The sequence below is a fragment of the Cavia porcellus genome, unplaced genomic scaffold (genome assembly GCF_034190915.1).
Source record: "Cavia porcellus strain 051 isolate PalLab524CR breed Dunkin Hartley unplaced genomic scaffold, mCavPor4.1 scaffold_21, whole genome shotgun sequence".
Lineage (NCBI taxonomy): Eukaryota > Metazoa > Chordata > Mammalia > Rodentia > Caviidae > Cavia > Cavia porcellus.
In genome coordinates, this window is record NW_026947504.1 from 48,287,189 (window position 1) to 48,311,572 (window position 24,384).

Genomic DNA, 24,384 nt, shown 5'->3' on the forward strand with positions numbered 1-24,384 from the left:
CATTTTAAGTAGAAAGCTAAGGACTGGAAGACAATAGGTCAATACCTGCATATCTATAGCATTTCCAAGGAAGGAAAATCTACATATGTCAACTGATATTAAAATTCAAATAATACATATTAGTAACATGCATGAAAACAAGAAGTATAACTCACTTGAGCTTCACAAAGTCAATAGCTAAAGAAATAATTTACCAAGAAGTAGAACAACTTAAATCTGTTTAAACAGAAACCTACATATCAACAGTGATTTTAATTAGAAATTTTAATATTATAAGTTTTTAGAATTAGGGATACATGAATACAAAAAATGATCAACATTCACCCATTAAATATAAAGAAAAACATAAAAATATCAAAGTTATCAGCTAAAATGAAGAATTTTTCAGAAGCAAGTGACAGGGAAGAAAATGTAACTATCATTACCTTTCCACTGGTACAGTGTTTGACTTGATATCAATTAAGTTGTTGATTCATAAATGAACTAACTCAAATATACTGATATTTTATAAATTTTCCCAAGACAAATAGTACATGTAAAACAAATTATAAACTCTTTAAATTGTAAAAAGAAAATAAGTATTAACCTTTAAAATCTTTCTACTCTACATAGAAAATATTATAAATGAAACATGAAAAAGAAAAAAAAATCCTAGCATACCACAGAAGAACTAAATACAAATAGAAATGTTTTAGCCATATGTGTATGTATATATATATATACATCCATGTATATGCATGCGTATACATATACATATATATACGGTTGCATATATGTATATATATACATGCATATATATGGACATATATATGTATGTATTATATTAGTCATTTATATAACTCATCTATCAATATAGAGAGGCTTTAAGACTTGCATGGAATAAAAAATCAGATATATACTAGAGGCATGAAAATATTAAGCATTATCTTGTCTCCAAGCTGGAACCATCAATTCCTTCTGTGTTATGTTGAATTTATTTTTCACTGAAAAACAGAATTCATTCATGCCTCCCTCAATCTGTGCATATTTTAATAAATAAAATAGAGCAGATGTGGAGTTAGAAGATTCCTAAGGTTAGATCATAAAACACTTGGCTGCTTCTATTAGAATCTTTTGGAATGTGCCTGCTGAAGAAGCCAGTAACCATGTCAAATATTTTAACTTTTGAGAACCGCATTCTTAGGAAGACGGATAGGCATGTGGGGGAGGCCAACTGGAAAAGAAATTGATGCGAGGCCAACTCACTTTATTCATCCATTCCAGCCCAAATAGCAGCTACGTGAGTGGTGACCCCGTCAGATGCTTCCTGTCCTAGTTTTCATTAGCTCTGCTCATCTCTTTATCTAGAGGTAAAGTGGATAGAGATACTGCAGAGAGGGACTCATCTGCTATTTTTAATGGTTTAATTATATAAATTGTAATTGTTCTCCCATAAAATTCATACTCAAGGGAAAATGATTTAATGTAAGATATGCAAATATTTTGATCACCCACATGGTCAGGTGTGGAAAAGTGTGCAAAGGCTGTCTGTGTACTGGAGAACTGAAGGATCCAGCAAAAGGCCTGGAGCTCACCTTAGTGTCCCATGTAAGTTCGTATCAGGGGTGTTAAGTATCTGCGCTGAAAGCCAGGAAATAACATCCAAGGTGAAGGTGAAGACTGAAGCTCCTCCAATGACACAAGAGCAAGCCTTCCTTCTTCAATTCCCTCTTATACCAGTCAGGCGACTAGCCTGAGCTCGGGGGCTCCTGCCTTCAGCAAATCCCTTTAGCCACATCCAGAACTATGCTGGTCCAAATTAGTTCGGTATTTTTTTTACTCAAATTGACAAAACTAGTTAACTATCATACTTGGTATTGGATATGAATTGTTTAATTATCTGGTTACTACAAATTGAGGCCACTTGGCTTGATAGGCCAATACACCATACTCAAATAATTATTCTTCAAAATGTTACGAATACTTTACGTAAGTAAATTGCTTTACCTTTCTTTAATTAATTATGTTTGTAACTCATGATAAATACATTCTTTGTGGAGAATTAGTACACATACATAACTCAACTTGAAGCTTTTTATTTCCACTTCCTCTATTTAGCACATGCCTACTTTTTACAGACCATTAAAATACACCCCTAATCTGCTAGCTATTTCTGGCTCCTGAATCCCAAAAGTCTCCAAACTGCTATCCATCAGAACTGTCTTACTCAGGGACTCCCTGTTATGCCGCTGAATAACACGGAAGCCCAAACTCTTGCTACCCTGGTATTGAGTTGTTTTCCTTTACTTCTGAGCACTGTACTAATCTCAGAACACACTCTGATTTCTTCTTCAAATACATCTGTCCAAGTACAAATTTCCCAATGAACTCTGTCTATGCTGGTGCCACCAGGTGGTTAGTTTTTCTTTTGATCACACAACAAATCTCTCAGACCTACAGTTTATATACCTAAGTATATTTCTAAATGAATTGTGTATAATTTTACATGAATAAAAGTGAATATAAAATCCATAAAATATTTTATATTGTAATTTGAATAATATATGAAGAAATTAGAGTTCAACTCACACAACAGCTTTTTCTCGGAAATTATGATGATCCTCAGTTCCATTTTTTTCTTGTATGCATTCTTGCCTTTACATTTTTCTTTACTAGCATGAAGTATTTTTCTTAAAAATGGCTTATTTTTCAAGATTTACTTTAAAAACATTGTTGAAGAATTTTTTATCCCAGTGTTCTTGCTTATTATCATAATTTATGCAACATTGATTTCTAAATATAGTTTGTTCTCCATTATTCTCTAGAAATTTATTACAAAAAATTCACCAGATAATCACATTGGCTCTGGCATGCTGCAGCTTTCCATCCTATTTCCTATCTGAGCACTACTTTTTGTCTGTAGTTTCCCAGCTGTATTCCTTTTAGACTTTCAGTGTTCTCCAAGAAAATTGTATGTGATGCTAAAAAGGGGAATATTGTATTCTACCTCTAATGACAGAAAGAATGACATTTTATAAAGTTTTTAAAATATAGATTTCACTGAAACTATGGAATTTTATCATAATGAAATTATTTACAATAACATTTATATTGTCATACATATTTATCAAGTTGCATACAGTAATTGCAACAGATAATATTGTTAGACATCTTCAAATAAGAGGAAACACCATGAAAGGAATTTCTGTTTGTTTCTACCTACTGTATTATCCGCTTATATTCTAAGTATTTTAGCATTTTAGTATATTTTCAGGGCAAAGCTTACTAATTATCAAAAAACATAATATCAAGGATCTTTTATACAAAAAAAGTAATTCAAAACATTTCACTACTTCGATTACTATACAATTTACTAATTTTAAATCAGGCATTAACGAGCACCTTCTGTGGATCTGATACTGATAAATTTACAGTGATAAGTGAGGTATAAAAATTTCTTCTTTGCAAAATAAAATAGCTATAATTTAGAATTAGTGGCAGATAAAATAAATCATCAACAGGAGCAGAAGTCTCAATAGGACATTTGCTCAGTTTTATTGATAAAAAGAATGAAGTCACGCAAAAATTTTAGTAAATGACCTAAGTGAAGAAACTCTGAGTACAGAGGCTTAACTTGTGTACCTTCCTAAGTGCGGTCTAGATCTTACAGTATATCTCTGTCATCCTCACTACAAGGCTTTCACATTTATTTCATACCATAGATTTCATGACTAGTGTGAAGGGTAAGAGACAGTGTAGCAGTCTTTACAAAAGTGACAGACATGAAGTTGATACATATTATTTTTGTTCATATAACATATGCCTGAATCTGGTCACTGAGGAGCTGGGAATGCAGTAAGCAAATGCTAAGCATATCACTAGCTACAATACAAGTTAGTGTACTACAGAAAGATGAAAAGGAAGAATGGATAGTAAGATACTATGATCAGTCTCTGCACAGACTCCAGGTTAATTACAATCTATATTTTTATGGATGAAAAGAAGACCAAAAGATTGAAATAGTGAATCTTGAAAGAGAGAGTTGAGGTTGCTAAACTGGACAGAATATAGATAAATTAAGATCATGTAACCTATTATAGAAATGTTAATTTTCTTCAAAAGCAAAAGAGTAGTATTTGACGTATGAAGGATGAGACAGATGTCATTTTAGAAGTATCCAGTTGGCTCTGTTATTAGGTATGGATTATTGGTGTAAGTGAATGTGTAGATGAGTAGCAACCATGATCTTGAACCAGACTTCTAGAACAAAGATTGGCAATATTGGCTGTGAGAACTACTATATTTTGGTTACATTTTAGAAATAGAACTGATGATTTTTTCCTACTAAATTGGGTGCAGAAAAGGAATTTAAGAAGCATATTATATTTGATTTTAGTGTGAAAAAGTGAATACACAGTGATCCTACTACTGAGATGGATATCAATAAAAGTTTCATTAAAACATATTTGTGGTGAGGAAAATATGTTGTTTTGAGCATATTAAGTACAGAATTCATATAAAACATCTATATAAAAGGTTAATATGAGTTGGTTAAAGCAGTTTAGAATTCACACAGAATGTTCTTAACACAATTAACGATTAGTCTCAGGTATACCAGAGCCGGCAATTAGTCAAGAAGGAGCAATCATACAAATAAAGAATGGATAATGGTAGACTGAAAGAATGAAATGTCAGAAATATTGATATTTTAGAAGAGAAGAGAAGATGGACAGTTGAACAGGACATTTATCAAAACCACTATTTTTATTTTATGGAAAAAATAAAACAAAATTTCAAAACAAAGTAATAGGAGAAAAATAATAGTTAATGATAGTTAATAGTTTTATATTATATTTAAAGTAGCTACTCAGAGGACAAGTTATGGGCATGAAAATTCTTCAATCAATATTAGTGCAAATCTTCCTTTTCTATGAACTGAGAGAGACTAATAGTATAACCAACTTGCATTTTTTTCTCCCTCTCCCTTCCTTCCTTCTCTCCCCTTTCTAGTTGGTTTATTTTTTTTTAAATTTTCCCATTTTACAATGTCTATTTTAGATCTTATTTACTCTGAATTTCTCCCATCAGCCAATATGATGTTTACAGATGTGACTATGATTTGTTTAACTAATGTTTATAGCTTCAATTTGCATCCATTTACCTATAAAAGCCTCAAGTTTATCATTTTATGAATATTATTCCATTGTTTAAAAATATCACATCTTTTTTAGCCTTTTCTCAATTGATGGGAACAATTGGACTGTTATTTTTTTACTACAGCCTTCAGAAAATTCTGCAGGAAAATCTAGATTATACTTCATAGAAATATGACATTGTTTATGAGTAAACTGACATTGTTTATGAGTAAAATCATAAGATGGGACATTAGAATGGAATCACTTACCATTTGGTTGGCAAAATGACCTATTTCCACTTGTGTTGACGAAGCACAAAACATCGTTCTGAAATAAGTTAACGGTGTAACAATTGTGACTTTCAAAGATGTGGATTAGCATATTTTGCTATGCATATCCACTAATTGATGCAAGATATCAAATATTTAAAAACATGAATTAAAAGAAATTAGGCAACTGTGGTTTACAGATTCATAGTGTCACTATCATTAATCGCACATCTCATTATCACAGAGTTCTTTTGCCTTCTCTCTGACTGTAAATGTAAACTGTCTCTTGCTTCTAACCAATGGAATGTGGCAAAGATGATAATATTCGGTGATTGCACAGATATTATAATGTCTAAGATGGTAGCTCCCACTGCTAGTATCTCTGTCTTATGTGAGAAACTAAGCGGCTATTTTGGGAAGCCCCATTACAACAAGGACTGTCAGTTAACTCTAGGATCTGAGGACATTCACCTCACAGGACACCACAAAATATTAAATATGCTTAGTGCCACTCTGAAAGGAACTAAATTCTAATAAGATTCATGATAAAAGTGACATATATATTATCCCAGTCCATCATGTAGGTGAGATTGTGGACTAGCTTGTATCTTCATTGCCGAAGAATCACCTCCTAGATGCTAGTGGTGCTGGCTCACAGAAACTGTGTAACCAGAATATTTGTTGTTTTAAGCAGTGTGTAAAATCCTTGGTGATATTGTTATACAGCAGTAGGAAATTAATAGCAGAATTTGCAGGAGGCTACTGCTAGACTATATCAACAAGCTATGGCGCTTTTTAAACACTTGGCAATTTGACTTTCCATCTGGATTATTTCCTTTATTTCTGAAATGAATAATTTTGTATAATAGATATTTTTCCTGAGATGTGCTTTTTTGAGAACATCATTATTTTGCATTATTCTTAAACACTGTCACTGGGTATGACATTTTATGTTGAATATTTATACCTTTGTGAAGCTATTATTTCAATCCCCAGCAGTCTATTTTCTTTTGACATATAAATTACAGTACTACCTCTTAAGGCACACTACACTTTTTCTTTGATGCTTTGATGTCATTCACTTTGTCTTTGTTTTTACTGAAGATAAATATGTCTTTTCCTCAATTTATCTTTTTATTTCTTCTTCCCTGAATTTTATGTTTGCTAATTTAGATGATTGCTGTTCAAAAATCTTGCAGTCATTTTAGGCCTTGACTATGTAAAAGTCTCCCTGTTTACCCGTATCTGCTTTGCCATTCGCTCTAGTTTAATTAGAATATACTTCATTGTCATGCCACTTAATATTTTTATAGTATTCACTTATTTTTCTGAGTATTGGTTGATTTTTCTCTAGCTATCTATTATTATAACTTATCCCATCTCTTTTGTTTAATATTTTTCGAGGACTATATAGCTTTTATTTTTTATTTTAAAGAGAAAAAAACAGAATAATCAGGAAATGAATTAACAAAAAACAGTAATAAAAGTGAGACAACAACAACTACTACAAAAAATGGTAATATAGGATTTCAAAATAAGATGATAGGAATGCATATTGTTATCTTCACAATAATTGCTCAGGCTATCAGACACAGGCATGCAAGATTAATCAAACAATAAAATTTCCCTTTGAGCAAATTCTTTGCCTTTTGCTATATCTATTATAACTTTTGGATCTTACTCTCTCAGTTTTTTACACCAGTGAAACAATTTTGTATTTATACATGCAAGTCTGAGTATGTATTCTAGTTTCATTCATTTACCTACAAAAACTTTAAGTTTATCATTCTTTATGGCTGAGTAGTAATCCATTATATAAAAATAGTACATTTTTTAATCCTTTCCTGAGTTCATGAGTATTTGGGTTGTTTCCAAGATTTAGCTATTATAAATTGTACGGCTATACACATGGGTACACATATATAGCTGTGGTATGATGTTTTCAATTTTATTGGGAATGTAACCAGAAGAGGAATAACTGGGTTGAATGGAATCTCTAATCCTAGTTTTTTGAAGAATACCCATATTGATTTCCACAGTTATTGTGGCACTCTACAATTCAGTCTACAATTCCAACAAGAATGGAGAAGAATTTCTTTTTCCACACAGCCCTGCTGGAATTTGTGATGTCATTTTCTTGCTGTTAGTCATTATTTCTGGAGTCAGATGATATTTCAGTGTTGCTTAAATTTGCATTTTTTGAATGACCAGTGATATTGAAATTTTTTCATATACTTATTTGTGATTTGTGTTTCTTCATCTGAGAATTATGTGTGAATCTCAGATGCCCATTTTTGGATTGAGTCTTTAAACTTTGGGGTTCTGAACTTTTTCAATTCTTTATATGTTCTAGATAAAAGTCCTTTGTCTGACAGAAAGTTAGCAAAAAGTCTTTTCCTAGTCCCACTTTTCCTAGTCTTTCACTCTGCTGGTGATTTTTTTTTTTTTTGATGACCAAAAATTTTTAATAAGATGAGATCCCAATTGTTGATTATTTGAACTACTTCCTTTGCAGTTTGTTTTCTTCATAAACTCTCAGCCTACAACTATGTCCTTGAGATTTCTACCTACTTTTCTGTACAGTACATTTAGTGTATCTATCTTAATATCTAGGTATTTCACCCATTTTCAGTGGATCAGTGCATGGTGATAGGTATGGGTCTAGTTTAAATCTTCAGCATGTATAAAGCTGTTTTTTCCAACATCACTTATTAAAGAGCTTATTTTTCTTCCAGTGAACATGCTTGGCCCATTTGTTACAGTTAAGGTGACTCAATGTGCCTGTGGTTTGTGTCTACATCTTCTGTTACGTTCCAGTGATTCTCAGGTCAGTTATTTTGCCATCACTATACTGATCTTATGAAAGCAGCTTTAAGGTATAATTTCAAATATGAGATGTTGATGCCTCCCTCATTATTTGTTGCCCAGGATTGCTTTTGCTATGCTAGGTCTCTTATGGTTCCAATCAATTTTAAGAATTCTTTCTCTAGATCTGTGACATATGCTACTGGTATTTTGATCAGGAATGCATTAAATCTATATAACAGTTTTTGCAGTGTGGATATTTCTTCACAGTGTTGTCTCTTCCTATCTGTCAGCAAACAATATCTTTGCATTTTCTGACTTCCTCTTCAATTGCTTTTTTTCAGGATACTATAATTTTCAATGTATAAACCATTTACTTCCTTTGTTAGATGGTTTCTTTCTTTTTATCTCTCTCCCTCTCTCTTTCTCTCTCTGATGTTATCATGAAGGGTGTGGTTTCCTTAATTTCTCAGTGAGTTTGTTGTTTGCATACAGAACTACTATTGATTTTTGAGTGCTGACTTTGTATCCAGTTGTGCTGCTGAATTTGCTTATTTGGTCTAGAAACCTGTTTGTGGAGTTTTTGGTGTCCTCTATGTAGAGTATCATATCATTTGCAAATAATCATAATTGAACTTCTTCTTTTCTTATCTTTATTCCTTTTATTTCTCTCTGTTGTCTAATTGCTCTGGCTACTGTTTCCAGAACTATATTGATTAGAAGTAGTGATATGGGACAACATTGTCTTTTTTTCCTGATTTTGCAGTGAAAGCTTTCAGATTTTGACTATTTAGTATGATGTTAGCTTTTGGTTTGTCATAGATGGCTTTTATCAAATTGAGGTAAAGACAATCCATTCATATTTTCTCTAGGGTTTTTTTTAATTGTGAATGAGTGCTGGATATCATATAAATGCTTTTTCTGCCTATATTGAGATTATCATGTGATTGTTGTCTTTTTCTCTGTCAATATGGTGTAATACATTTACTGACTTGTGTATGTTGCATCATCCCTGAATTCCTGCAATGAATCCTACTTGGTTATGGTACATAATCTTCTTAATGACATGCTTCATTCTGTTTGGAATCTTTTATTGAGGATTTTTGCATCTATTTATTACAGAGATTGATCTATAATTTTTTTTTTGATTGGGTCTTTCTCTAGTTAGTATCTGTGTAGTATTTGCCTCCCAGAATGAATCAGGGAGAATTGATTCCCTTTCAATTTCACTAAAGAATTTGAGGAGTATGTGTATTAAATCATATCTACATTTCTTGTAGAAATCAGTTGTGAATACATCAGGGTCTGTGCATTTTTCATTGTTGCTAAGTTTTAAATTACATTTTCAGTTTTATTAACTGATATTTTGTTATCCAGAAGTTTTCTATCTTCTTGATCCAGCTTTGGAAATTCATATGTTTCTAGAAATATGTCCATATCTTCTGTCTTGCAGCCTATAAGAGTACAGCTTTTCAAAGTTGATTCTGATGATCTATATTTTCACAGGATTTGTAGTGATTTCAAACTTTTTATTCCTTATTTTCACAAATTTGAGATTTTTCTGCCCTTTTTAGATAAGGTTGGTTAGGAGTTTATAAATTTTATTTATTCTTTCAAATGACTAATTTTTTGATTCAATAATTTATAATTTTTTGGTCCAATTGCATTAGTTTCTGCTCTGATCTTTATAATTTCCTTTATTTGGGGGGTTTTTGGTTTGATTCGTTCTTCTTTTTCTGGATGTTTGATGTGTAGCATTAGGTTTTTTCCCTTGTTCTGTTTTCCTGATACGAGAATTTCCTTGGTGGACTGTTTTCACTGCATCCCACACTGCATCTGGTAAGCTGTATTTGAATTTTCATTGGATTATACATTCTATTCAGTCTCTTTAATTTTCGCAGTGACTCATTTGTAATTCAGTAGGCTGCTATTTAATTTCCATGTGTTTATAGAGCTTTTGTGGTTTCTTTTGTCATTTATACCTAATTTCAGTGCACCATGGTCAGATAATATGCATGAGGTAATTTAAATTTCTTTACATTTAGCATGTTCTATGGATTAGTATATGGTCTATTTTAAAGAATGTCCATGTGCATTGCTAACAATGTTTTTGAGTGGAACACTCTGTACCAAGAAGAATGTGTATGCTAACAATGTTTTTGAGTGGAACACTCTGTACCAAGTCAGTTTGTTCACAAGTTTGATTCAGTTTTGTTATTTCTTTGCTGACTCTTTGTCTAGTTGATCTTTGTGCTGATAGCATGTTAAGAACCACATTATAATTATATTATGGCTTATTTGAATTTTCATGTATATTAATATTTCTCATACGTAGTTGGGTGCTCCTATAGTTGGTACATATATATATATGTATATATATATATATACTATATCATATCATATATATATGATTGCTATCTCCTCCTCTGGAAGTTTTCTCTTAAGAAGTAAGCATAGACCTTCTTTATCTCTCTTGATAATTGTTAACTTGAAGTTCATATTGTATTCAAACAGAATAACCATCCCTGCTTTTTTCTGGGTTTCTAGATTTTTGTTTTCCAAACTTTAACTTTCAAATTATGAATTTCCTTTTGAGTTAAATGTATTTCTTGTGTACATCATATTGGTGGATTTTGTTTCTCAATCCTCTCCGCCTGTCCGTTTCTTTACATTGGTAAATAGAGGCCATTTTGTTAATGGCCATTACTGATATCCATTGGCTTATCTTTGTCATTTTGTCTTTATGCTGTTGACTCCCTAGTTTTCTCCTCTGTTTGTTTTCCCTCGTTGTTGGCTTCTTTCTATTATAGTTCTTGGAATTGTGTTATTTTTGTCTCTGTCTAGTACTTGTCTTAGTACTCTGTAGGGTTGGATGGGTGTCATGAAGTTCTTCAGTTGTTCTTTGTCATGTCTTATTTCTTCATTGACTTTGAAAGACAGTTTTGTAAGGCACCTCAATCTGTATTGGGAGATGTTTTCTGTCAAGAAATGAAAATACATCACTTCATGCTCTTCTTGACTTGATGGCTTGTGTTGAGAAATCCACCATGTTTCTGATGGACTTTCCTTTATAGGATCTGTTTCTTTCCTCTATAACCTTTTAATATTTTGCCCTTATGTTGAAATTCTAGGATCTTGATTGTTATATGTTGAGTTGTAGATTTATTTTGGTTGCGGTTAATTGAAGTTTATAAACCTCCCTCATCTGTATGTCTGTCATTTTGTTATTTCTTTTCTCGTGTTTGGGAAATTTCTGCTTTACTTCTGCAAATAGCCTTTTCATGCTATTTGTATTATTCCCCTTCTTTTGCTGACACATATCAGTCTTGTATTGTTTATCTTTGAATCATTTTGCAGTTATTGAATTTTATTCCCTGATTGCTTGTTATTTTTAAGAAGTCTTTCCTTTCAAGATTCCTGGTCACAATCTTGTCTTCAAGGTCTGAGAGTCTGTCTTCAATTTTACCTTTGCATTTTTGCCAGCTTTAAATGGAATTTTTGATTTATTGCATGTCTCCTTGAATGTGTTCCTCATATTCTAATTGTTTCCTGTATTGTTCACTCAAGGTTTCCAACATTTTTCTATGGGCCTCTATATTTCTTATCTATTTCTTCTTTGGATATATTCACCAATTCTTTCATTATGTTTATCATTTCTGTTTTTACCTGAGAGATATTTCTGATCTGATTTCCTTTACCGATTTCTGGACTTGTTTCTTTACTTCTGTTGCTGATACTTCAGAAATATCAGGTGTATGATTAATAGTCACATCCATGTCTATGTTTCCTGTACTAGATCTAAATGGGCTGAAAGTCTGAGAATGTATTTTGTTCTTTTATTTTGGCATTTTCCTCTGTTACTCCAATTCAGACAGATACTATGTCCTAGATGGTTCCTTTGCTGGTAACCTGTCCAAAATCTTCACTGAGAGTTCTCAGATGACTTTGGGTCACTGGGCATGGGCTCCCAGTGCACACATGCCTCAGAGATAGTTTCTATGTGTGAGTGAGCTACTGGGCTCAGACTCCAAAAGCCCACAGGTCTTAAGGAGGGTTTTCAGATGACTGTGGGTCACTAGGTTCAGCTTCCCAGTTCTCAGGAGTCTCACCAAAAGTTCCTGGGTGAGAGTGTTGCACTGGGCACAGATTTTCAGTCTCTTCAGGCCTCACTATGGGTTCCCAGATGACCACGTGTTGCTGAGAGTGAGCTCTTTGTCCCTGTGGACCTCAGAGATAATTCTCAAGTGTGGGCAGACCATTGAGCACAGATTTGCAAAGCCCAGTGGCCGTGAGATGGGTTCCTGGATGACTGTGTGCCATTGGATGCAGCTTCCTAGTGCCCATAAGCATCACGTAGAGTTCCTGGGTGTAGGTGGGCCACAGGGCACAATTTCCCAGTCTCTGTGGGCCTCACTGTGGGTTCTTGGATGACCCTGCATCACTCTAAAGGACTATATAGCTTTTAATCTTTATGTTTATCACTACCTAGCTTTTAACTTTCTAGAAAATAGATTTATATTTCACATAATTATTTGTTATTTTATTGATTATATGAATTTTATGTTATGTGAAGATTCTAAGACATGCAACATTTGGGAAGGTTTCTGTTTTCCTTTTGCTTTTCTTTGGGAGATTTTTGAATTTTGATTTTGAACTTTGGATGAAAATATAATACTATATTATTATTCTTTACTCAGATGAAGTATAAAATTAAAAATACAAATATTATCAGTATCCTTCACTGATAAGTTTAGAATATCCTGTTGCTCCCTGTGTGTTTTAAGAAGTTTAACTGGTAAACTTTTCATGCCAAACATTCCTAACCTAGACTATTTGGGCTTTTAGAGTCCTTTAAGATTTTCATATGAGTCATAAACTATGTGTATATTTAAAACACCCTTTACATGATGGACTACGGTTTAATCTTCTACCTTTCTTGTTTGTGTGTGTGCACGCATACACAGTTCTTAAACATTGTATATTTTGTGTGTGAACTTTAATTTTCAAAGATACAGACAAGTAAGTATTGGTGTTAGATACTAAAATCATGTTTTACATTCTCTCTCATTGATAAATGTAATCATTATATGGCAACTAATCAAAAGAAAACTTTTACAAGAAAAAAAAAAAACAGGAAAAGAACAACAACCGACAGGAATTTAGCTCAGTGGCATAAGCACCTGCCTGGCAAGAATGAGTTTGTGAGTTCAATTCCTGGCACACAAAAAAAGAGAAAACTTTAATAAAATAAATCAAAAAAGAAAAAAAAAAGGAGATGTCAAGCATCAAGTTAATATCATTTTGAGAAATAAATTAATTATATATATATATGTATTCTATATTTTCCATATAGAAAACTCCATTAATATGTAGTTACAATCAAGTATAATTTTTAATTTTAAAAAATTAAATTACATTTTATTAGAATTTATTATTTACAGATTTTATATTTCATGCAATATCAAATCCTACTTGCATGTTTTCTCAGTTCTGTATTTAGCATTTCTCAATGCTAAATATCAGTTTACTGAGTACACATCCAATCCTAGACCTTCTCCTCACATTCTAACCACAGTGTATACAGATATTTTTGAGCCCTCTAATTTTCAAAAGAGAATGTCTCTCCAGATTTTTCTCCCAAGGTCAGTCTTTGGCTACAGGCAGTCAGGTGTATGTTTTTTGTTTGTTCTGTCTTTGAGTAATATCTACCTCTTTTCCATGAGGAGTGTGTTTTGAAGTAGGTATAGCAGAAATATACATCAGTCTTTTAAACAGTACCCTGACAGATTTTAGCACCCAAATAAAACGTTTAAATGAGGCCTGTTCTGCTTTCTCTGGATGTAGGGACGAGGTTTGCATTCTGGGAATCCTTGCTGCTGACTTCATGCCTGCTGGAGAGGAAGGATGAATAGTAAGCCACGGGAGAGTAAAAGCAATACGAAGCTCTCTTACCCTCTTCAACTCGCCTTTTTGTGGAATTTGTTATTCACTGTTACTGAAAATTTTGGCTGCTTTTCCAGATTTCAGACAAAGTTGATTCTGACACATTCTATTTTTTTTGTCTCTGCAGGAACAGGAATTTGGAACTTCCTACTTCACTGCTGTGCAGAGCTACGCAGTTTATTTTCAAAAGCTATCAATAAAAATTTTATTTTTGCCAGCATCGTTTAAAGCTATCAAGGTCAACACTTTTTTCACTTGTTACAACAATTTTCTCACCATTTCGTAGGCTCTATGGATTGCTCAGTATTTTTCTAAAGTTTACTAACAATTTTTCTGAGTTTTCTTTCAGGAGAGGATTAGGGGATGGTGAATCTATAATCCGTTCTGAAAGACAATTCCAAATATTTTGTGATTTTTTTCATACCAGCTCTCAAATTATGGTGTCTTTATGTGTGTCTGTGTATCTTACATTTGCTCTACAATGAAGAATTTCTGAATTGAGAAGTACAAAAAGGAAGCTTGCATAGTCACAGTGTTAGATAGTTTCATTTGGACACAGATGAATAGATCTCAGTTCATTTATTGCTAGTTTGTTGTAGTATGTGGTGGGCTTGATATGTTTATTCTGGTCTTCTCAGGAGTATTACTTTTGTCTTTCAAATCTACATTAGTCTTTCTCAACTAAAAGTCATATAAATATTTCAACACATGGCTGGTGTGTCCCAAGAATATAAAAATAGAAGCCCATGGCAACTTTTAATATGAATTTGCAATTCAGGATATTTCCATTGTATTTCATTCTTGTTTTTTTCAGATATAAAAATATTAAATGGACTATCAATATTTTATATTTTCCACATGTACATTGTGTATATTTATGGAGCACATATTGAGTGTCATAATCAAATTAATTAACACATCCATCAGTTCCTGTAGCAGTAAAGTTTAGGTATCAATTCAACTGGATTAAGAGACTCCTGTAATGAAAATAGTGTCAAAGGAGTGAGTGGTGGTCTACTCATCAGTAGATTAATGTACTGACATCCATAGCTGAATGTGTAATTAGAAACTGGGACCCACTTGGAAGCAGGTCACTGCAGACATGTGTTTGGAGGATATTATTCTCACTAGCTTCTTTCCACCTGGCTCAGATTTCTTGTCATTATGAAAAAGATACTTTCGTTTCACTCTGCTCTTTTACTATAACAATCTTACTTTGGAGCACACTGACCATGGACTGAGCACCTCTTTAATTGAAGTAAATTTTATGTCTCCTCTTTAAACTTCCATGTGCTTGGATTTGAGCAAAGATGGTGGATAGAAAACAGCTGGCTAGAGAGGCTCCCTGAGATAGTCAACTTAGAATTCAACATGATACAGTGTGGGAGCCCCGAACAGAGGGAGATGAATTCTCTCATCCTAAGAAACTAAGGTGAGAACCAATCAAACATACTGTCCCAGTACTATTATTGGAACAGCTAAATGTTCAGTGCTCTTGCCACAATGGGTGACTTGCTGAGCCAGCTGAGGTCCTGCCACTTTGACACACTGGAGGTGCAGTCACACTGAGGTTGGGGGTTGGCCAGCCAAACAAGAGCTGAGTTGGTGGGGAACTTGCATCAACCTGTGGTGGATGCTGGGAGTGCAGCCATTCCACAGAAAGGGGGGCTCTGGCAGATGACATTCTGGAATTGGGCAGGACTGGCAAGTACAAGGGGCAACAGTGACTTTAGTCAGTTGTTCTCTTCCCAAACGGGATTGGTGTAGTGAGCTAGGACTGGGTCACATGACCTGGCTGAGACCCAATCATTTATCCAAAATGAATTCCCTGTGGCAGTGGCACACACTAATGCAGTGAAGGCCTAAGAAGTTTGACTGACCCAGAAGGAAGGTGGCGCACAGTAATACAGTGCAGGCCTCAGCAACTTGACTGATCTAGAGGGGAGGGTCCAGCATATGCTGCCACTGTTTGCAACTCACCAGCACACTGCAGTGGTGCTTCAGAAGAGTTGTAACCAACAAAGAAAGAAACTGGGGCCTTCTGAAGAAACAAAAAAGATGGGAAGAGGAAGCAACAAAAAAAACTCCCCAGGTTTCAACACTGAGAACATTGACCCAGGACAGGTAAATACAAAGGAGAATGAGAACAGCAAAACATACAATATCAGACACAGTGCCAGTGGACATAAAGAGATATCTTTTGGAACTCATAAATGAGTTCAAAAATCAAATATTAAGCCAAGTAAAGCAAGATATAAGATTAATAATAGAGATGCTAAGCACCCCTCAAGTAGACACAAATGAAAGAAGGGAGGAACTCAAACAAAAGAGAGAACCATTTGATGAAGAATATAAAGAAAATATAGAAAATACAAAATGTGTGAAGCAGATTCAAAGAGATTACCAGGAAATTAATATCTATACAGAAAGATGGCAAATATACTTGAAAGAAACTAAGGATAGATTATCCAAACTGGAAGACAGTTTTGCAATGTGGGATTATGAAAGGAAAATTTTTTAAAAAATAAGGAAATAAGTGGTAACAATACAAAGGCTAGAAGATGACAAGAGGATCTACAACTTGAGAATAAAGAATATGAATGAAGAAGCAGGGGTACAAACAAAGGAACTACAAAGGCTATTCACAAAAATAGTTAAGGAAAACTTCCCAAACATAGGAAAAGGAAATGATATTCTGATGTAATAAAACCCAGCCCAACAACAATGGAAACAATATAGGACTTCAGAACAAGACTATAGAGAATCCACCATGGCTGCAACCCTCAAAAGGAGATCCCCCTAGATGCCACACTGCATATCACTATCCTCTGAGCCTCTGAGCAGACCACTGACCCTTGCGCTCCAGTTAGTGAAACACCAAACCACCTCAGGCATCCAATTGCATTTCACACTGACCTGTGTCTCTCTGGTAAGTTTCTCTGGGTAAGCAGTGATGAGGTACTTCTTATTTGCCGGCCTGCACACTGGAAGGGGCTGGGGTCTGGCTGTTCCCATCCAGTAGTGACCTATGCATGGTGCTGATTCCCCGAGTGGGCTTGTTTCCTGGTGTGTCCTTCTTCTCTCTACCTCTGGTCTGTGAATGACCTATAACTGAAGTTGTTTTAACACAGTATACGAATTGTGTAAAAAGAAAAAAAGGAAAGAAGAAAAACCACAAATATTTTGTCTGTTACATAATACCCAATTATTGTTCTGTAATTTGGGCTGTGTTTATAATAATATATTCTGCAATAAATTAATGATATGAATAAACTCTGACTTTATTTTAAAGAGTAAAATAATATAATAATCTGAGACTTATGAATAAGCTCTGTTCCAGGAAAATTGTTCATAAATTGGATTTTTTATAACTTTAACTCTAACCCTAAGCTGACAAAGTGAATTTTATACAGCTTCCCTATGACAGTTCACAACTTGAATGTTTGTAAGTCTAGGAATTACTGTTGTTCAATGTCTTCTGGTAATCTTTCTCTATTTTTTTTTCTAAAATATTACAATAAACTAAATCTATATTAAAAAGCCAATAATAATTACTTTTTGATAAACTTTTCATAAGTTACACTGTAAAAGTGATTAAACTGTAAGAAAAATGATGCCATTGTTCCTTATGCTTAAGGAATAATGACATCCTTTGAAAGGAACATCTACTGAAAAGTAACAGTAAAAATCTGAACACAAAGAAAACTGGAAAACAAAAATATTAGACTTTAAATTATTCCTTTTATCTCAAAAAAAGACAACTCAAACCACTGGTTTGTTATGAGTTGTATGTGAGATATGAGTCCAAAGCCCCACCATCACTCAATGTGATCTCTATGAAGATCACTAAGGCTAGTTTTCATTGCATCCCATGGTCATCTAACTATAATGTATAATGTCATCTTGTTTAATTTTAGGTATAAAAGTCAATCCAGGGCATTCTATTGATCAATCTCAATTGTCACCTAACTTGGGTTGGATACCACCCAGTGGATTAGTAAAACACATTTCTGCCTATAACTGTGTGAGTTAGGGAGAGATGGCTTGATCTATATAGTAAGTCTTTGACTTGCAAACATTCAAGTTGTGAACTTTCAACCAGATACAAACAGATCACATTACAAGCATTTAAAGATGTGAACAAATTGTAGAAGTAGCTCACATGTCTGCGGACATCATGACAATTGTGCTGTTGTGTGCTCACATTGTACAGTAAGCACACAGCCTGGGATGTCCAGAAGAAAGACAAAAAGTGATGTACACGGAACTAATAGGAAGTGCAAAGCATTGTATACTGCATACTTGCATCAAAAGTGTGTAAGTCTCATTTTGTTGGACTTGTAAGTGCATCTGATAACAGGAATGTTCTGTCAGAATGGAACTCAGGCGTAAGTCAGGGACTTTATTGGTTTTCTGACTTCTTCCTCTTGGGTTCTGTTCCCCTGCTCTGCTCTACTGTCTCCCAAACCAATCATATTTCCTTTTCTACAACCTTTCACTGTGATATTTCCGCCTGGAAGATTTACTGAGAGATTGGGTATTCCCCTCATTCCTTAACTAGGACTCCGTCCAGAAGAATGGGGTAGTATGATTGAACTGTCGCGTGTTTGCCATATATTAGGTAAGTTTATATTATTGTCACTGCATTGCTTCCTGTAGTCTAACAAAAACAGAGTCATAATCTTGGACAGGAAAAGCAAAGCCTAATGTAAAAGATATATAATCCCCTTAGCTAAAAATGTTTGTAGTTAAGAGGCTAGTGTAAGCTAGGTAAGGCTATTAGCAGGATCTAAATATGAGTTTATGTATTATAATTGTGTTTTGATTTTCAAAGTTATGAAATCAAATAATATTTTGAGAGATCTTTTAGGGTTCATAAAAATTAGCTAAAATTGGTTTTGTGGCAGTTGTTCAACTCTGAAATTTCTAAAGCAACTGACTGCACTTGCCTAAAAGCAGATCAGCTTTATGGTACATAACTTATTCTTTGTTAAACATTTTTAAAATTAAGGGCAATTTTATGGAAAAACGTCACCCCACCTTAGTTTCTTGAGCAGTCTAATCCCTAATCTTTACTCTGTACTTCAGAGATTTTTTTTAGTTAGATACTGGTTTAATTCTCCTGGATGTCCTTTGCACTTCCAATCAGGCAGACATTTTCGTTTGTCAAAAATATTGGACTTATTGACCTTTCTGGTGGAATAATTGCTCTTCAATTATGTATCAGGAAATTTTTTAAATATTGCTAAATTATATATGGTGATTTTTTATTTCCAAGCCTGAATATAAAATTTCTCTTATAATTCACCTTTTTTTTTTTACAATTTTCATTAAGTCCACCAAAAGGAGGCAATTGAATTCATACGTGAAAACTTATACTTTGACTTATAATTTCAATATTTTGGATAAAAATTTTGATCAAAGTTTATGTAGCATCTATTACCATATTTGATACTTGTATTATTTTGTTAGGAGTGCTGTAACAGGGCACCAAAGATTGAGTGGCTTGGACAACAGGAATTTATTTTTTCATAGTTCTGGAAGATACATGACCCAGAAAAACATGTAAAAACATTATTGTTTTCTGAAGAGCATAATGGTAGAAAGTTTATAGATATTTTCCTTGCCTTGTACATAGCAGTCTTCAACCTGTGTCTTCATATAGTCATTTCCCTAGAGTATATTTTTCTTTTCAAATTTTCTCTTCTTCTAAAACCAATAGTCATAGCCTTGGCTACATATGAATTTTAATGTGGCCAGTATTTAGCTTATGACAATGTCTCACCCCTTTAAAACAAATCTTTTACTGTGATATTATTTGAACAAATTTTAGGCTGCTTAGAAATATATCTAGGAATAGTGAGGAATAGTACTTGGCAGGGAAGCTGTACTTCTTACAAAAATAGAATGTTTTGATTATCAGCGGAAACTCCTATATAATATACTCTATTTATGTATATTTGATAGTTTCCTCATTCTTTACAAGTTTCTTAGAAAGTAAATATTAAATTACAAATAATTAGTAAGGTGGAATGCAAAATATTTAGATATAGTGTGTTAAACCTTGGCAATATGAGAAAATGTGATTATATGATAGAGGCATGGACTCCAATGTTGAAAAACACTCAATAACTGCAACGTGCATGTGACATGCCATGATAATTTTTTTTAAATGTAACTCTTCAATGTTATTGGAAGTGTGACTGCTGGCTGTGAAAAGAACATGATCTTATACTCAGCTTTTCTTCCTCTTTACAGACTGCTGCCACGGCTGTCAGAATTTCCAACTATAACTGAGATCTACAGTGTAAAGTTCTGACTAGTAATGAAGGACCTTTCCAAAGTTACCATGAAAATCACCAGAAACAATGACTCCTCAGAAGATTGTCTTTACAAGGACTTGTTCTACATAATCAAATGCCTCTTTGATAAGCAATATAGCTCCAAATAAATTGGTGAAAGACTTCAAGAATCATTTGCATAAAGTTTATCAGTAAACTGAAACAGGTCATATTGTAGCAGAAAGATAACACTAACGATTTCACTAACATGTCAGCATTTATCAACTTATCATGAAATCTCTAAAGGAAGAAAAAAAACCAACTGTCAACACATCTTAGTAAAAATGACTGATAGAACATGTTACAAAGATAAAATGCAAAATGTTCAATAAGAATAAATTTGATGCAGAAATTAACATAGAAATTTTTCTTTTTAGGTGTATGATAAAATCTATTTCCTTTGGGTATTCAGTTACATGTGGTTGCTTCAGTTATCATAAATTAATGGGCAAACATGTAATCATGATATATGAGGAAGAAGCATAACCAGCTGTCACTGGATTTATATGACTTTTACAGAGATTCCAAAACATTCCACATCAAGGATTGTGTATCATCTTGGAATGTGAGCAACAGAAAAAAAATATTGCCAAGATTTTCAAATTCAATAGAAATGTAATTAAAAGAGAAAGGAAAACAGAGTTCATTATTGGTGATTATAGTTTCTTATAGGAAACTTCAACGTAAGATTGGAGGGCTAGGTCTTAACTATTGATTAATAGTTGGATGAATTTTATGCAGTGTATTCTTTTACATACAACGTGGTAAGTAAACCACAATGTTAATTGTTGATATCTAAAAACACCAAATATATTTGCTTCAGTCATGATACGTTTGTGAAATTTAGTCAGTGTTTCTCTGAAGAATGATTGCATTATAATTTAACTTCCTTGATTCATTAAAGTAATTAAAAGTTATTGCCCTTTATTTAGTATTGTGCTACCACTGACATAACTTTTTCTCATTATGTAAATTTATCACAAATATCATGTAAAATAATTAAAAATAATTTAAAAATTAAAAAAGCACAATGAATATGCAATCATTTCACTTTGTATAAACTACTCAAATATATAACTATTTTCATATTTAGTCTTGTGCCCAAGAAAATATTCTGTGTGACCAAAACAGTTCCATAATATTTTGTATTTTCAATTACTGATACAGCATTTAAGTGACTTTTGCAGTATTTTACAGAATAATGGCTATTTTTCCAATATTTAACAGCCTTATCTAGATTTATTTATGCTTGACATGTAAAAATTTAAATCCTCAGTAAGATTAAGTAATTTTCTGTATGTCATATACCTGGTATAGTCATTCATTAGTTCTTTAAAGAGACATTTCTTTTTGATACTACCCTATCTCCCAATATACCCATATATTGAGAATAATTAATCTATAGTTATTAGGTCTAATTTCGGAGTTCATATTTCAAATCATGGCAGTAAGGCTTTCATCTCCACACCTAGGTCACTCTCAAAAAACATCGCTAGTCATGCACTCATAATTAAATGAACAGAGTCAGTCGGCCCGGGCCTGGAGCGGGCTGCAGCTCGGCTGTGGTCGGGCGCTTCCGCAGCCGCAGCTTCCCGGACCGACGGCGACCGGGGCGACGGACAGCGCCCCCAGCGGATCTCCGCGGCAGCCAGGCCTCGCCGTTCGCGCTCGGAGCAGCCCGGCCGGCCGGGCGGAGGCGCGAGGCGACGGGGGACCAGCGCTGCGAGGAGCGCTCGCGGCCGCGGCTCCGGCTCGCTCTTTCCGCCCCCTGCTCGCCCTCCTCCCCGCGCCCCGGGTCGCGCGTCCCGGCCACGCTCGGCGCGGCTGCAGGAACAAAGAGGGACCCCGCGGCGGCTCCGGGCGCCCGGCTCGCCCTTCCCCGAGGCCTCGGCCCGGCCGCAGCGCCCCGGCGTGGCGCGCGAGGTCGGCGTGTGCATCCGAGAACAAGGCCAACTAATTGAAATAGTGAAAACATTAGATTTCATATAAACATCAAAAGACTAAAATGATTTTAATGAAACATTAAAGGAGATAATTTTTAGTAAAAGTGAAGTTTAATTTTGTACTAATTACCACATTTTACTTGCAAGTATCATGCAGAAAATAGCAATTATATTCTACATTGTTCTGTCCTTATCTTTCTTCTTTAGTGCTGATATCTATAAATTGTTTCCAATCACTGGTTTTCCAGACTTAAGAGTAAGCAAGTAATGAAAAAAGACAAAGAAAAATGAAACAGGCTTTGATGGAGGATGATTTTTGTGAATCTTGCCATTTGGGAAATTTCCCATTTACCAAACTGCTGAACACAGTATTTGTAGAGCAAAAATGGATTTTTCTCTTCTAGTAAGGGGATTTAGTAGCACTCCTTGTATTCGAGGTTTAACACTGAAATGGGGTTTCACTTAACAAATCAGTTTTTATGATCACTTTTTTATGTTCTGTCCCACATTTCAATTAAAATCATAGTACAAAGTTTTAACTTTTCAATTTAATATAAATAAAATGTAGGATATTATGTCACCTGAGTAAATGTGAAAATGAAATTAATATTGAATAATTTTGATATCTTACAAAAATAGAAATTTTTCATTTACTTTCCATTTTCTTCTCATATATTCCAGACTTATACAGATGTGTGGATATAAAATAGTATACAGTGGAGTAGGATTAATTGTTAATAACTATGGAGAGAAAAAGAATATTTCAAATTTCAAATTTAAAAACAATTCCTTTAAATTGATTTGCCAAAAAGGGGAAAGATTAACAGATCTAGTATAGTACAGGCCGTTAATACAGAGGATAACTAAAAGTTTAAGAAAGTAATTTCTACAATTCACAATTCTCTCTTTCATATGTAAACATTAAGCATGCCGGAAGTTCTTCCTCTTCTTTTACTCCTCCTTCTTTTGTTCCTCTTTCTCTATGTCCTTTTTCCTCCTCCTCCTTCTCCTTACTCCTCTTAAGAACGAGTTGCATTATGTAGATAGGTTGTCCTCAAATTAATGATCCTCCTGGCCCAGCTTGTCCATCCTGTCTGGCTACCTTATAAATTCTTATTTGTGTATAGAAAAACTCAAGAGGAGTTTAAAGTGAAGTATTTCAAATCCTGAAAAAAAGAGCTTTCAACTCAGACTGGTGTAACCTGCAAAAATATCTTTCAAAATTAATGGAAAAATAAGATATAACCACGACAAAAACAACTGAAGAAATTCATGGCTATCTTATCAGCACTATAGAATAGGAAAGATATTCTATACAGAAATAAAAATAACCATAAATAACCAAGTTGTGCAAGCAAACAAAATGGAAAAACACGGAAGCAACAGCAGGAAAATCAAAGATAAGCCAATATATATGAGTTGCAAACATCAATGTAAACGGCTTCATTTCACCAACAAAACAAACAAACAGAATGGATCAAGAAACTAGATTCAACAATATGTTGCATACAAGAAATACATGTAACAAAAAAAGAGATTAATAGACTAAATACCACTGGATGGAAAACAGTGCTTCATGTAACAGGAACCCAGAAAAAATCGGGCAATTATTTAGTTTGCAGACCATGTGAACGTCAAATCAAAAGTGATCAAAAGAAATAAAGAAGATCACTACATACTTGTAGGGTAACACTTCAAGAAGAAGAGATAATAATCATAAATATATATGCACCCAACAACATAAGTATTAGCACACCCAACAACATAAGACAAATATTAATAGACAGGAAAAATCAAATAAGCAATGAGACAATTTTAACGAACTTTAATAACACATTGTCAAGAAACGATAGACGATAGATCCACTAGACAAAAAAAAAAAAAAAACAGCAAAGAAATAACAAAACGGAATCAAACTTTTGAACAATGAACTTAGTGGATGTTTATAGAATGTTCTACCCAACAAACT